Source organism: Gallus gallus, chromosome 1 (assembly GCF_016699485.2).
Source record: "Gallus gallus isolate bGalGal1 chromosome 1, bGalGal1.mat.broiler.GRCg7b, whole genome shotgun sequence".
NCBI classification, from domain to species: Eukaryota; Metazoa; Chordata; class Aves; order Galliformes; family Phasianidae; genus Gallus; species Gallus gallus.
In genome coordinates this window covers 113,203,058-113,219,544 of record NC_052532.1, presented here as the reverse complement: position 1 = coordinate 113,219,544, position 16,487 = coordinate 113,203,058, and the positions used below count along the sequence as shown (strand labels likewise).

The following is a 16,487-nucleotide window of genomic DNA, read 5'->3' as shown; positions in this document are numbered from 1 at the left end:
TTGCTTCATCTGGTTGAATCCAGATACTCTTTTTGCTTGTTTTTTTTTCAAATTTTGGGATGCTCTGTAAGACTTGGGGCTATCTGATAAATCTAAAGACACTTGAACCATTGAAATGATGGCCATAAAACTTAAGAACCATTGCATATTGCAAATTGCTGTAGGGAGGACAGCTAGGACAAGTGCATACCATTATGCTCCTCTATCGCTGTTTTACCCTTCGGTCTCTTCCCTCAACCACTGCACAGAATGGCTATCCCTATTGTTTCCTAATGAGTGGGAAGAGAGATGACCACAAACACCTTTCTCTCGCTTCCAAACCCATTCTAGAGCTGCCCACTCCATGCAGCGAAAACACTGCTGAACACGAGATAGTTAGACCTTTCCCAAACCCTGTGGGAAGCGCGGGGTCAGTCCCTGTGGACGCGGGGGCAGTGAGGCAGCAGAGCGGCTGCGGCAACGGGACGGCCGCGCTTCCTGCCGCCGAGGGGCGCTGCGGGGCGGCCGGGGCTCTGCCGGCGGCAGCTGGGGAGACGCGGGCGGAGCGCGGCGCGCAGCTGCCGGGCGAGCCCAGGCGGTGAGAGTGTGAGGCAGGAGGGCTGCGGCAGGGCTGCACCTGGCAGAGCCCGGCTGTGCTTTGCGTGTGTGCGTGCGCGCGCCGGGGGCTGCATCTCACCGGAGCTGGAGTAGTACTTTGCTTCCCCGCCCCGTAGAGCTGCGGCAGTCTTTCGCCGTCTCGACTGCAGCGGGGATGCTGATAAATACACGCGCTTCTCCTCTCCTACCGAGGTACCTGGTGAGTCTTTCTCTTTTTATCGGCAACCTTTTAGAAATGATCTTTCTTATTGGTTTTATTTCGCTTTCCCCGAGCGAGGAGAGGAAGAGAAAACCTGCGGTAGGAGTCCCGGCGGAGAGCCGCGCGGTGCCGGGTTGGGCTGCGCTCCTCCGGCCGCGGGCGCCCTTCCCTGCCCGGGTGCATGGGCTGCGCTCGCCCCGCTCCCCTGCACGGACAGCACCGAGCGCTGCTGCCGTCGGGAACCTGACCGGAGCTGTTCTTTCTTTTTTTCTTAACGCTTTTTAGCCCACGTTACTATGAAAACTGAAGGTAGTAGACTTCGCCTGACAGAGATGCTCCGGGCAGCTCTCGTTCGGCAGAATTGGCGGTAAGAGTGGGGTAGTTAATTGTCCTCGCCGTGGGTGAGTGGCTCCGTGGAGCTCAGGTGGAGAGCAGCTCCCCGATGTGCGCTGCCCGAAGTTTTCTTCTGGCTTTTTGCTTTACCTGGTGGCACTGAGAGGCGTGGATTAGCGATGGGGCTCAGTAGGTCGTGCTGACGTTGGGCTTGATGATCTTGAAGGTCTTTTCCAGCTTAAATGATTCTATGAAAAGCAACCTATTTGACTATTAACTGAAATGATCTATAATTCATGTACAGTCGTCTGGGTTACTTGGTAGTTACTGAGTGCCTCTACCCAAATTCGTATTTCAGCATATTGAGTTCAATGGGCATGGTGGTGGTGATGGGCAGATGGCTGGGCTAGGTGATCTTAGTGGTCTTTCCAACCTTAACGATTAAGCGATTCTATAAGTAGAAGTCATACCACAAGGAAGTGAGTTAGAAGATTCTGTTCCCCAGAGCTGTGCCTTTGAGAAGGCTTTGGGAGCTCGGTGGGCAGTCAGCCGGGGGTGAGCTCCTCCTGAGCGTGAGATGATAGAAGAGCAGGGGGTGAGAGAATTACCTGTGAAGCCTATAGGTGTTATTGCTTTGCTGTATGTGCTTCAGGTGACAGGTTTGTGTGCAAGATGTGGCCCGCTCCAGTATATGAAACATCTAAAAAGCCCTTGCTTTACAGCCTCTCAGAGCATGTGGCCTTGAGTGGATCAAAAAGGATGAAGGAAGGGGTTGGATCAGTGTTTAGGCATGTAAAGATGAGGAATAATGGACTTTTAAGTCAGGCTAGGAAAAGTTTAACAACATCCAGAGATGGAAACTTCAAGTTTGACATCTTGAGACTAGAAAGGGAGTGCAAATTTTTTAAATAGCAACATTCATTAGACTGCCTTTTTTTTTCCTCCCCCCAATCATTTGAAAAGTTTTTAGAAAAGCATCAATAGTTTAAAGATTTATTTTTGTCAGTAGGAGATATCTTATGGGCTATGCACAGGTGGGGAGACTGGGACAGGTGATCATAATGAACCCTTATTCATCAAGCATGTAATCAGGAAAGCTGTGTTGTCTCAAAGCACAGTCTCCATACTCTTTCCTTCCCCTTGTTCCTCCAACTTTCTTCATGTAAAACGGTTCAAATAACACTAATGGTTAACTCAGCTTTTGGCTCTATGCTTTTCTGTGCGCTTCTGAACCAAGTTATCTTGCAAATGCAACTAGATCCAGGGGTCTGCATCTAAGTGATTCTAGTGGATTTCTGGAGGGTGAGAGTTGCAATGACAGCTGCTCAGAGATCTGAGTAAGTTTTGAGGAATATGCTTTGTAAGGGTTGGAGGTACAGTTAAGCTTTCTAGGCAATATCAGTGTACTCAAGCATTTTCTGGAGTTCAACATGTTAATATTCCTAAGCTGCCTTCAGAACTACCTCTGCTCTGAAGAGATACTTACCAGTGCGTTCTGACTTCTTCAGACTTCGTGGTAGTTGAAATCTTTAGTTCTTTCAGGATGGAGGAATCATCATTCAATCAAAATTCTATGTGAAAAGCCCTTTGGTGTTGATGCTGCCTTTCTACAGTGGAAAGGCAGTGGGTATGAAGGATCTTATTAAACCCTTTGCCATATGAAGTTGTAGTCATCTACTTGTTTGAGTATCTACAAAGCATGTTGTTATTGCATACATAGTGCTATTTGCTCCAAACCTCCCTATCAAGGGAAATGTGCATTTCAAATCTGATGATTAACTCTATTAGTAAGACATTTGGCTTTTTAGAGTGGGGAGGAAGGGAACCTGCTAATTGACTGAAGGCTGAAGTCAGCTGTGGTGTAGGATTGTGCACACTGTTTTCTCAGTTCTTTATTGCTACTTCCTTGTCTACGCTTACATTGCCTTCTTATCAAACTTCCTTAATAGTGGGGCTTTACATCCCTATGTGTTGTCCCAGAGCTTGCAAACACAAGAAACATAAAGAAGCAGAATAAATAAGAATGGCTGGAAGAGTAAACCTTAAAGAACAGTGTGGCTGAATCCAATGCAGGTAGTGAAAGGTGTATTCATGGTAGCTGGTACATGCATATTTTTATTTGGATCTTTAGAACGTTTTTTCCACCCATCTCAGTAGAAGAACCACAAACAGATATATGCAAAGTATGCCAATGAACGTGTGCGTATACATAAAACGTATCCCAATAAAGCCTTCTGTTCAGAGAAGCCTTTGGACTTCGCAGTAGGAAAAAAGCTGTTTAAACTTTTATTTGAGGTTGTCCTGGATGTGACCAAGTGGCTCAGTTCTGAGTGGCGTTGTTGTGGGTTTTTGTTTGTTCCCACCGTGCGCTGAGGCGTAGCTTCAGAGCAGAACCAATTGTGCAGGAGCTGAATTTGCTTGCTGAATCAGCCTGCGCTGAAGTTTCTTCATAGTTCATTTACTCTAATCTGCACCTTTTTATTTTCACTGTAACTCTTCTCTGGGAAGGCTTTTTGTATCACTTAGAAATGCAAACAGATCTGGGAGATGAAACAAGATTCCACTGTCATTTTTACTGTATTCCACAGAAGCGTGTTAACGGGAATCTCCTTAAATAAGCATTTTCTTTATTTAAGAAACTGCCTCTGCCTCTTCACTTAAATGCATGTCTGAAATACTTAAATTTTCAAAGGCATCTCTTGTTGTTCTACTTTCCGTTGCTCTGAGTCCTACTTCCAGATAAATTATAGCGTTTTGTGTGTATGTGCGTGTGTGTGAGAAATTACTCTCCACTGCATCTTTTTATCGTAAGGAAGACTGTGCTTTTTGGAGTGATTGCATTATGCATTGGGTTAAATTGTGATCTGAATACAGCTTAACTTGTTAGTGGCTCTCCACTGGAATGGATACCCTTCATCTGTACAGTCCCACAAACAGTAGAAGTAGCAATGCATCAGCAGCAGAGAGGAAAGCAATCCAGGGTATGAGATACATATAAACATATATATATATATAAATATATATATAAATATAATGTGGAGATGGAAATAATATAGGAATTGTATGTAGGTTGCTCCAAAAGTAACGCCTTCTATTTATTTCCACAGAAAATACACCAGCTACAAAGAATTCAATATCACTGTTTGATAGTGAATATTTTCAGCTGCAAAAACCTGTTTTTCAGCATAGCATGAAGGTTCAGCCTTTACTGCCATACCATCAGCATCCACCTCTGACGTTGTGGGCCAACATAATGAAACAGGAGACATTACTTTCAGATCAGCCTATGTGCACAGCACCAATACATTTCCAGGGCTTGAACAATAAACTGGAGCTTGAGGGAGTCATTTTTTTTTTTGTTCAGCATGTTGCTGAACTTCTAGAATGTTATCTGAATACCAGGGAAGCAAATGTCCATGACCACGGGAACATTGTTTCCAAGGATTCTGTTATTTGACAGACTTCTGGGAGAAAGCACTGTTTGAAAGCAAGCCAATAAGCCAATTGTCAGTGATGTTTTTCATTTGCAGTTACAATATGGTAGAGATTGATAGCTTTTTGATCAGTTGAATGCAAGTTTTATCTGAACTTGCTTCCTCATTTCAAGGGGCATTTCAGAACCAGAGAAGAAGTAAATCAGATTTAAGAAGGACATACTTCATATATCAATTCTGAACTCTGGTTCATTTTCCCACGTCTTTGCAGGAAGTAGGTAGAGCCTAATGGGCTGAGAGGAGAGAAAAATGGAGGAAATGATTTCCTGTTCTTGGAATATTAAGCGTACTTAAGGTAATAAATATGGGAATGATGCCATTGGTGGCAGATGTTTACACAAGGACACGTGCACACATATATGGCTTCAGAAGGATCAGAGAAGCATAACTCATGCATACTCTCAATTAAATAAATATTTGGTGTGGGAGTTACCTTCTATTCACTGTAGACAGTAGTGCAGAAATAGTACTGTCATGGAGTCCGTTAACAGAGGCAGAGGAGAATGAGACTTACACTGAGAAGTTGGAAATCTCATCTTGGGAAATGAGAATGAAGCCATAGCTAAGGTTACAGTAAAGCTGCTGTTTTAACACTGGTTTTGTAAACCCTCAATGTCAGAAAGAGGTGAAAAAGTAGGATGTGGTTAGGTGGAAAAAAGATAAGTGTGCTGGAAAACAGTGACTCATCAGGTACAGTTGAAAACTAACAAGTGAGAAGGACATCCCTTCTTGGTATTGTCTCTTCCTGCACACAGGTATGCATCCTTCTGGATGGAAATGAGTATGGTAGCAGAGAAAGGTGGAGAAGCGTGAGTAAACCTGTGCAAACATGGGTGTCATCTGGTGGTGCTGCAGTAAAGTGTGCTGAAAGATGAGGGTGGGACAAGCTCGGCATGCAGTGGTGGTGCTTGTGTGCTCATAGATCTTGTACTTTAGCAAACATTTGTCTAGTTTCAGCTGTTCTAAATGAAGAACCTGAGTGGATGTCATTTAGGTCAATTTAACTGCGTATGCTGCGAATACCTGGATGTTGGCCTTGCTTCTAAGAAAAAAAAATGCATCTGGACTTCCTTTTTATCTGAATTTCTTAAGGCAGGGGTTGCTTTTCTTATGGTTGGGATAATCTTTTAGGGAATTGTTCAAACAGTAACATCCATGGCAAGCTACAAGTCCTTCCTGATCAAATGTCTTAATGCTTGAGACACTGATTTGCCAGGAATTGGTGGTTTATCCCAAAATCACTTCGATTCATGACCTCACTGGTGTTTAATTTCTATTACGGAAAAGAGCAAAAACGTTTTGAAATGATTTGTGGGAAATGAGTTTTGAGAGTTCACCTTCTCAATTAAGAGTTTAAATTACTGGTGCAAAGGTGCTTATACAAAAAATACTTTGAAATGAAACCATGAACTCATTTCTGATGAGTTTTGAGCAAGTGTATTTAATATTTGCCACACTGTGTTATGAAGAGTTTGTGTTTGAAGCATAAGCAGTTAAGCATTCAGCTTTAGGCTTTGTGGAATACCCGAACCACTGATGCATGTAAAAGCCTTCTCAGTAACTCAGTGAAAATAATTCTGATGATGGCTACAGACGTCTCTGATATTGTCATGTTTTCAGACACGGTGGAGCTGGGTTTTGAGAAAATGATGAGAAATAAGTGTTCTAAATGATTTGTGTTCGTTGCCCACATCCTTCAGTTTCAAGCGAGGAAGCTTAGGTGGGATCCTGCTTCTGCTTTCAGTGGTGTTCACATGGCTGTGTACTTTTGGTATGTGAGGAAAGCAAACTCTGTTGTGATCTGCCTGCCTGAATTAATTAGTAACCAGTAGTAAATCTGGTAAATCAGTCATAAAATAGTAATGTACAGCACTTTGCAGAACGGAGTTAAGTCTTGGGGATAATTAAAAATACTCTGTGTTGGGTGGTTTTTATGCTTAGGAGCAAAACATCCAGTTCCAAAAGAGTGGTGTAGAACAGTTTCCAGCTTGCCACCTTGCCAAGATTGTTCTTTCCCTCCTCAACTCAGGATTGGAGGACTAGCACCGTGCAGGATCACCCAAAAATCAGACCATGTTTCTGAGAGCACTGTCCAGATGCCCCTTGAACTCCAGCACTGGGGGCTGTGCCCACTACCCTGGGCACTCCATTCCATGCCCACCGGCCTCTGGTGCAGACCCTTTCCCTGAATCCCACTTGACCCTCCCCTGATGCAACTCCATGCCGCTGGAGCCACCATGAGGCCTCCTCTGCTCTGGGCTGAGCACACCGAGGGGCCTCAGCTGCTTCTCATGTCTTGTCCTCCAGACTCTTCCTCATCTTTGTAGCCCTCCTTTGGATGATCTCTCGTAGAACTATGCCCTTGTGTCGTGATGGAATAGTGACAGTTTTATGTGCAGTACATTGAATTTTTCCTAGATTGTCCTGTGCTCCAACACTTGAAATAAACAGATCCTAGTTTGGTGTTCTTGTCCTTTGATTTGGTACAGCTCTTCTGGTTTTGCTTGTAAGTAGTCTGCTGCTGATGTATAAATTTGAGCTGGTTAGCAACTGCCTATGTTTTTATGTTTTTGAAACTGATTCCTTTTGGCCCTCCTGTTCTTGTTAATACTGAGGGAATGAGACCAAACTGAAGTTCTTTTTCCCTACTGTAGCGTATGCGGCAGGGAGGAGTGGAAGGAGGAACAGAAGGGCGTTTCATCAAGTGTTACACTCGGGTAACCATGGATGTGGGCTTTTTTTTTTTTTTAACAGGAGTCCAAATGAAACAATAGCAGGTAATAAGACAGGGATCAGTAAATTAAGAGCAGCTGCTTGTCTTGTCACTGTTACTGGTTTTCAATAGGAGATGCTTTTTACCGAAGTATGTGCAAGTTAAACCTGAGGAAAATTGACAGTGCTTTTGACTTTAGAGGGCTTCTGACTCTCCTTAATTCTCATTACAGCAGATGAAGAGGCTGTGATAGCCAGCAGAGTGTGTGCTTGCAGTGGGCAAGTGGCTTTCACCTGGGAGAGAGGAGAGTGTGAACATGAAATGGGTCAAGACAATGAAATATCCTCAAAAGCTCAACATTGGACTTTTACTGTAGTCTGTGTAGGATAAAAGCTGGAGATGTGTTCAGGAGGGATGAAATATATATATATATATATATATATATAATCTTCATATACACAGAAAACATCTATAGAAACAAGTATTTTGTTAGATAACTATGCAGATGCATCTTCTGACAGCTTATGCCTGGGGAAAGCAATGAAGTCATACTCATTTATTAATGCATAAATTGTGTGAGAAGGCTGAAAGTTTTCATTACTGCAGATCTTCTTGATCCTTGCTGTGAATGTAAGATTCCCTATTGTTTCCACTTTTTGTTGTTGTTGTTTTTTGAAGAAAATCAAAAGACCTGTGAATCACAAGTGATTAAATATGTAACAAGGCATTCTATTTTCATTAATAAGTAGATATTTGAATAGCATTTTGGGAGGAAAAGCAGTAAAAATACACATATGAGGTCTTAAGTATGTTTATGTTTAGGTACCTGGGGATAAATAATTCTGATGTCCTTTTATACTGTTGTTAAGAGTTTCCCTTTATTGTAATGCTAATACGCATACCCAAATAGCAGTTTTTAGGCAAAAGATGGTAGCAGAAGCATCGTGCAACGTGGTTTCTTCTCAACGAGCAAGGGAGGGAATAAACAGGTGAGCAGTGACTACTAACAGTGTGTTTTGTGGTTTAGGAGGAGTTTGGTTTGCCTCCCTGTGTGTTGGTTTTGAAGGACCTAGTTATACCTAAGTGGCTTGTGGTTTGTTTTCAGAGCTACACAGCACAAAGGCAGGAACTCGTTCTGTTGAGAGATGGTCTGAAAATAGCAGTAGAAAATGTATTTGAGGTTAAGGCATTGTCCCTGTGGTATGATTATTCTTTGTTTGCAAGTGAGTATGGATGGTGCAAAGAGAAAATGGGCCTTCTGCATGACTCCCTAAAAATAAGAAGTCTTTCTGTTTGTAAGAGATGGCATTCAAGCAAATGTTTCTGAACTTGCTGGCTGCCATTTTTTATCATGAAATTTCTATACTATTAAATAAAGGGGGCACGATCAAATTATTTGCAGTGGCTATTAGGACGCTGGAACATTTTCTGTTATTTAAGGAATCCCACATGTTGATCCAACTCTATTTACTGCTGCTGTATCTCCCGTTAATACCTGTTTGTGTTTGAGAATGATGATTCATAAACAGCACAGTTCTGCCATTCCTGCCTGCGGGCTTTGTTGCACTACAGTAGTGTGATCTTCAGTAACAGAGGCTGACTTCTCCAACTGGCTTATTTTGAAACCCTGTCACAGAAACATAAATGTGAGATCAGCACAAGACAGCATTTAGGATCAGTTGAGCGGTAATGATCACGACAGTGTTGTAGTGAAATGCTGTGCTGTGAAATACTTGATATTCAGGATTATTTTTCTAGAAATAAGATTTTAACTATTATTCTTTTTGGTGAACTTAGGCTGTAAAGGTGTCTATTGATTCTGGCAGAGGAAGATTTTGCTTTAATGTGGTAAGGGAGCGTGCTGATTAATTGCAACTCCATGGCTACGTAGGGCAATTCTTTTTTTCTCTAACCGTTGTAACAAAGAATTGTATTGTATATTGTATAAGAGATGTTGAGTTTTGGAGGAACGCAGAATAAACCCAACCAAACAACATAACGACATTTCCTTTAGCAGAGCCATTACAGTTACACTACCTGAAGATCTGCATCCCTGCATTTAGAGCAACTTAAACTAGCTGCTCTGTTCTCGTGAAGAATTCTGTATGATGCAGGGCTTGAAAGGCAATGAAAGGCACTGTTCTTCAGGGCACCACTTTAAATGGTTAATTCCCTCACGTGCATGGATACATGTGTGTACTCCTGCACATCTGGAAAACTGCTGGTGGCAGAATTGTTCTCAAATTCTTCTACCAAAACTTAAATTATGTGAAATTGAGATGTAAATGTTTCTGAGGGCAGATTTCAATGACAAGCATGAAAATCAAAGTGGGCCATAGCGGGTTTGTAGTATATCTGGATTGGAATGAAACTTATACTGAGACCTGTAAAAATGACTTTGAGTAAGTTTTATTGTAGGTTGAATTTGAACAGAATGATTGTTGCACTGATGATCAAATCCTGAAGAAAGGAAATGCCTCAGACTCAAAATAGGATTATTTTTTGTATCTCTTTTTCACTCTGAGAGTCACTTTTCCCATTCTTATATTCCAGTGGAGTACTAAGGACAAAATGACTTCTTTACCTATTTTCCTACTCTAAAAGAACACAAGGTATGAGTGTCTGGAAACATCACAGGAAAACTGTGACTTAATAAAGAAATAAATAAAAGATAGTGTTACCCAGTTACAGGGCAACTGTAAACAGGAGGGCAATCAGCCAAGCTGAAAAGAGCAGAGTAGTATTTAAGGCTTATAACCATTAGCCATAAAAACCCTACAAAAACAAAGCCTTTGAGGCTGGTGCTTCTGTCTCATCATTTGAAAGAATTGAAGACATTCTGTATTTGTCCCTTTTGTTTCCACTACTTTGACAATTTTGTGTAGCTCTAAGTGGGACTATTGCCCCTGTGCTCCCCTAGTTAAGTTTGTATCTGAGCCATCACAATTAATACACCTGATACAAGTGAAAATTAAAGCAAACTTTCTAAATTTAGGGAAGCCTCCTGAATGGTGTTGTTTCCATATTGGTGTAACCCAGGACAAACCACAGTCTATGTGTCTCTTTTTCAATCTACCCATTTAATTAACTTTTAATCCGTTTATAGTTTTTATTTAGACAAGAATGTCTTCAAGTGAATTCCATCTTTTGGTACATTGTGTCCTGTCTTTTTGCTAGCAAAACAGTCTCAGCTGTTCTCCGAAAATTTCATAGAGCTCTATATGAGCAGGCAAATTGATGGATGATTTTTGAAAATACTGCAGTCTTTTATGATATATGTAAATACACATAAACTGAGTGTTATGTATTCCCCAGCATTCTAGTGAATTTGACAGTCTGAATCCTACTTACACATTTCTGCAGTGGAATGAAAAATGAGCAATGCTGAATAACCTGTGTAGCAATGGAATGGTCACTTAATCCTGCTTTCTTACCTACTTTTCCATGCTGGAGAGTGTCTTTCACTGTCTGAAAGCATTCATTTACTTATGTTCTCTTTGTCTCCATATGTCCTGAGTAATCTTGTCAGGTGGTTTGTACCAGCAGTAAGACTTTTTACTCAGTGCACCCAGAGACATGAATTCACCATTAAACTAATTTTACTCCACACCTAGGGACCTGGAAATGCAAGTGTGCCTCTTGTGATTTGCCTTTAATTGGTAGAACTTCCCTATTTGCAAACATACGGAGTGTGCATAGACAATTAAGCATTTTTTCTATTTAAACAAACTGTATTTCTGTAGCCTGGCTTACTCCCTTCACAAACAAGATGAGAACGTTCCATAGGTGAGATAATCACCCATTCAGACTCTTAGTGAGAAGCCAGAGACAGCCTCTCCTTGCACTGCCTGCACTCAGAGCATTGCTTATCCTGCACTCTGGACTGGTGAAACGGCTCAGGTTTTGCTCCCCTATAGGCAAGGTGCCCTTGGCCTAGGCCATCCTCAGGCCTCTGCTTTCACCTCTCCTGGTGCACAGGCTTCTCTGTTGTGTCATGTCACAGGAACATGCACCTCTGCCTTGAGCCATGTCATGGATGCTTCCTGTGAACCTCAGGTCTTTGGGTAGTATTGAATCTGCTCAAGTCAGCAGCGTCTGGGGATTGTGCCTCCATGGATGGAAGATGTAATGCTGAGTTGTGGTACAGCAGAGTGGGTTTTATCCTCCTCTGTCATCTCATGTGCCATTGGTTTATGAGTTCACAGATCTGGATGAAGTACTTGTGATGGAGACACAACAATAAGGAAGCCTAAGATGAGGGAATCCTACTTAATGAGATTTGACAGCTGTATTTCACTGATAGTAAAAAAAAAAAAACAAAACCAAAAAAACACTGCAGTTGAGAAATGAGGTTATTTGCGTAAAGAAGAAATGCAATTCATTTCTTTGTGGGAGTTCATGTCATATCTGCTTTAAAGCTGTATGCAGAAAATGTGATTTTATGTTTTGCTTTTTCTTTTCCCAGCTGTACTGGGAGAATTTTCAGCAGGCAAACCTTACATAAGAAGCTCCTTGGAAATGTCTTAGACTTGCAGAAACATGATAGATGGCATTTTGGGACAACTTTTTGCACTGATGCATGGGAAATTTAGACAAGTTAATTCCCCAAGGTTCTCTGTAGTAGCTCAGCAGCATGATATTCAAATCTTATTGCAGTATTAAGAAAAGAAAATTGCATCACCAGCACTCCACGTGCATGCTGGTACTGCTAAAAGTGTGGGGTTTGATCATTGGTTTGTTTTTTTTTCTTTGAATGATTTTGGCAAGCTAGAAGGCAATTGATTAAACATCAGTTTTAAGGTGTACTGCTCATAAAGTTCCGTGATGTCATAGAGAGACCATCCAGTCATTTTCCATGGATTAGTGCATGTTACTGTCAACTTTAAGTGTATACGTGTAGTAGCGTATCTATTCTGCGTGCAATGGACAAACCGTAGCAAAGTTTATCAAGTCTTTCTCGGTCATGGAATTCAATGTTATAATAAGTTGATTATTTTCATACGAAAATACCTTTCAGCCTGCACCACTTCTGTCTTCCATCTGCTGTGTACCCAAGAAAGTGTCTCAGCTCTAACTTAGTTCAAGGAAAGCTTGAAGTTTTTGTTGTTTAATGGAGTGGTGTTCCCTGCATGAGCACCACGTTGCCTTGTGGCAGGAAGCCTGACTGAGGATGTTCTGTGCAAACAGCTCTGCATCCCATGGTCTCTCTGCAAGTGTCTGAATTCATACTGTGTTTGACCTATGGACTGGCATAACTGCACTGTAGAGGTACATGATCAAACAGTATCTGCTGAACAATACTGAACTCAATTAAAAAGTTCTTCCATCTGCCATTCCATAGGATTCTGAAATGCACAGTATTTCCTCTTTTGAGAAATTGTTTGGTATTTGTATGATTAGTTTGTATGCGTAAGAGGGGTGTAAGAGATTATTCTCTCCCTCCTATAAATTGGAGCGAGACAAGGGGAAGGAGGGGGGAAGGTTTCCAACCCAAACATTTGCTGAAAGTGACTTAGAATTTCTAGGAACTCTTCATTTAAAAGGGGAAAGAATTGATCTTCCTAATGAAGATCTATATTATCATCTCTGTAAAATCTTGCAGTTTTCTTAGTAACAAAGTGCTAACAAGAAGAATTTCCTTGGATAATATTCTCAAGCAAGTATTTAATCCTAAAATACCACTTCAGAGAGTGAAGGTTTATAAAAGCAATCAGACTAGCCTCAGTTGCTGGGTTTGGTCTGGAGATTTTTGGTTACATTTGAAGCAATTGGTCTGGTGGTTGGCGACCCTGCACGTAACAGGGGGGTTGAAACTAGGTGATTGTTGTGGTCCTTTTCAACCCAGGCCATCCTATGATTGAATTGTGAAGAAAAAGGTTCAAAAATCTTTTACCCGGTAGAACGGTTGGTTAATTGGAGGAGTGTATTTGATTCTCCTGACGTGTTTTTCATAGCATGAGGTATATTCTTCACCAGGCTGTGCTTTTTGTTCCGTAGATTGTGAAAGCAAAGCTATGTTATTTATTTATGTTGTTAGCCTCTGGTTATATTTTCTGCTTTCAAACATTGATTTGAAATTGTAAAGTATGTTGTTAGTTGGATTTTACTACTTCATCTTGTACACTACGTGGCCCTAATAAATATTCACGCTAACTTTTATTTTGACTTGTTTTTGGTTTCGCATTTTAAAAATCTTATGGGGGGGATAAAGCTTTTTCAGTGAAGTGGAAGAAGTATTTTATACTTGGGGGCTTGGCATCTAAAAGTGCTGGGAGTTCCTAAGTCTGTTTTAACTCATAAGGAACATGGGTGTTCAGTATACTTGTAAAATCAGGCTATCTGTGAATGGAGTGTCCAGCCATTTAGATGAATTAAATTACTGAATTGTTCTCTCCCTTTCCCATTTCTGTCTTGCCTCCCACCCTAATGCGTGTACCTCAGCATTTTGCAAATCACCGTTTGTGAGGTACTTGAATACATATGTGTGTATAATGGGGGAAGAAAACTTGTCATCTACTAATTATGTATTCAGGAGTTAGAAAATGTACCTCAGAAGGAGTATGGGCTTTATGCAGCTTCAGGCAGCTGCCTTGCTGTTAACTTTTCTGTCTTGAATGGAACACAAGTCCTGTGGAAATTACCATTCGTGGCTGTGTATTTGAAAAACTTTATGATGTTGCCAAGTGAGAAGGATAAAAGTTTATATATGCTTTTAAGGCGTTGAACAGTTGAAACATATGTTGTACCAGAGGTAGTGCCTAACATTTCATGGCCTAGGGCTTTTTATTTAAGATTCCAGAAATAGAACTAATAGGCCATGGATTTTATGCATGTGCGAGCTTGTAGGTGGACTATTTACTGATGTTCACAAGTGGTAAAGGCAGGAGTTATCATAGAATATTAACTTAGAATGATCAGGGTGTCTGTCAAAATAATTTGTTTGTTTGTTTGCCTTTACTTACTCTGCTTTCTTACTATGCTTAAAGAGGGAACGATGCATTCAAATATGCTGATTTGCCATTATGTCTAAAAAAAAAAAATTAAGGATATGAATACTTAAAGTCATGTGCTTCCTTTTTTACTTGGGAGGTTTGCTCTTCTGCCATACAATCCTAATTTAAATCCTGACAGGTTCTTCCTCTAAAGCCTTGGAGAGAACCCAAAAAATGGCTACCAGTAGCCAGTTGTTTACAGGTGGAAATGTGGGGAAATATTTACAGATGAGTCTTTTTTGACTGCTGGTGGAATGGGATCGCTTGATCCAATGGGAATAAAATGAGTGGAGGAAGTCATGGGGGGAAAAAAAAAACCTGTCCTTTTCTCTTGCTCTGCTGCCTGGTTTTCTCTTGCAGGAAGGCATTTTTTCCAAACTCTTTTGGAAAATAAGCTTGTCTGTGTTAATTCTGAGGATGTTTGCTGGGTTGAAGAGCATGAGCTGTGTGCCACAAGTTGATATATTAATAAGTAAATAGTAAGTTGATATATTAATAAGTAATTTTAAAATAACGAGACTGACCCCAAATGTCTGTGTGAGACAGAGATTGAGTAGATAAATCTTATTAGCTTTTCAGTAGTCCTAAGAAAAAACTGTCCTTATCACTTCTGTATGCTCCCTGAGGGCATCATACTACAGCTGCTGTGTAGGACATGAAAACAGAGCTGTTACTCTCTGTAAGGAGAAATGCTGAAGTGTGAAACTTGGGTATCCAGCATTCGATTGCTGGAAAAAAAAAACTGATTGCTGTAGCACTACTGACACTGATAAATTATTAACTAGGCTTCCGTAAATGTATCCTTAACTTCTCAAAGCTATATTGGCAAATAAGGTGTTTGGGCAGGTTGTGAAGGGCTGTTGACTATACTTCAGAAACAGAGGCAGCAGCAGTGGCAAGAGCTGTTAAGTGTTTGCAGCAACAGCTGCCTTTGGCTGTGCCTATGATTGTGGAGAGCATGCATCTCCACAGTGGGGAGAGCATGGAGAGCACCATCCTTTCTTTGGTGCGTACTTCGGTTACCTACTCTGTACCAAGGACCATCTTCGAGATGACCTGTCCCTCTCTCAAAGATCTTCAATAGATTTTCCTATTGGAAATGTTCATCAGTTACGCTTTCCGTTTTAAACCCAGACCAGTGATAAGGTTGGCCTTCACATAATGGTATGTTTTGGTATAATATCAAATGACGTAAGGTTCATGTCTTGCAAATGCAGCCATAAGGCAGAAGGCAAAACATTTACTATGCAAAGTACTGGAGTAAAGCTTGGCCAAAAAGAGGCAGAAAACTGCTATGGAAATGTCAAGTAATGATTAATATACTGTGAGAATAGCTCCGTAGAATTGTTCTGAATATTTTCTCTTTTGCCGTTTCACCTAAAAGCTAGCAAACCTGTTATATGGTGTGTGTGCCCACTGTCTGTACCCAAGTTGTAAACAGTGGTTCTAGGGCAGGAGAAAACTCTGGAAGCCCACCTTCAGTTTTTTTGTTTAACCTTTTAATCTGTATTTCCACTGGAACTACATGGCTAGCTGGAATGAAGGAGATAAAATAAGTGGAATGTTGAAGACAAATAAATAAGGGTCCTTTTACTTCTGAATCAGAGCACAAACAGCTTCTTGAGGTGTTCTGTGCCTTTCTGTTGTTTGTACAGCACCCAGTGCTAATGGAGCTGCCTTGATGGGTTATGTCCAGAAGGATATAGAAGACAGCTTGAGATTCTTACTTTTTCCCTACAGCTAGCATAAAGTGTCATAGTATAGTATACTTCAGGTTAACCTTTACAATTGAAAAACCTGGATGCTAGCAAAGATGACATGAGGCCTTGGGTCTTGAACTTTTTCTGCAATGGAAGTCTACGTCTTCTGTCATGTCCTATAAAGTCATCTTTAGCAATAGTAAGCGCTTCCTTTCACTTCAAAGCTCTTCCCACACAACGATCCACCGAGCTGCTTTGCACTTTACTCCTCTAGCCGTGTGTGTGACTGCTGCTTGCAAGGCACTGCTGAAAGCCATGCTGCTGAATCTCTACCGCTGCTTTCCGTGGGAGAAAGACTGAAGCCAGGCAGTCTGTTCAGCTCTAGCAACTTCAACTGCATGCCCTTCTGTCAGGGGAGGAACAGCTGAGGCACAGAATTTGCTGAGAGGGCAGAGAGCT

At 41.3% G+C, this 16,487-nt stretch overlaps 1 protein-coding gene across 4 annotated transcripts in view; it reads left to right on the top strand.

The window, feature by feature from the left end:
- The first annotated feature begins 562 nt into the window (after positions 1–562).
- SYTL5 (synaptotagmin like 5) overlaps positions 563–16,487 on the top strand; it is a 78,373-nt gene continuing 62,448 nt past the window's right edge. For 2 of the 4 annotated variants that reach the window (XM_046911818.1, XM_040665351.2), the window contains exon 1: positions 563–789. The gene's annotated coding sequence lies outside the window, so the exon portion shown is untranslated. Of the gene's footprint in view, positions 797–16,487 lie in introns of all 4 variants that reach the window. The other 2 variants (XM_004934619.5, XM_003640483.6) reach the window with 1 other exon arrangement.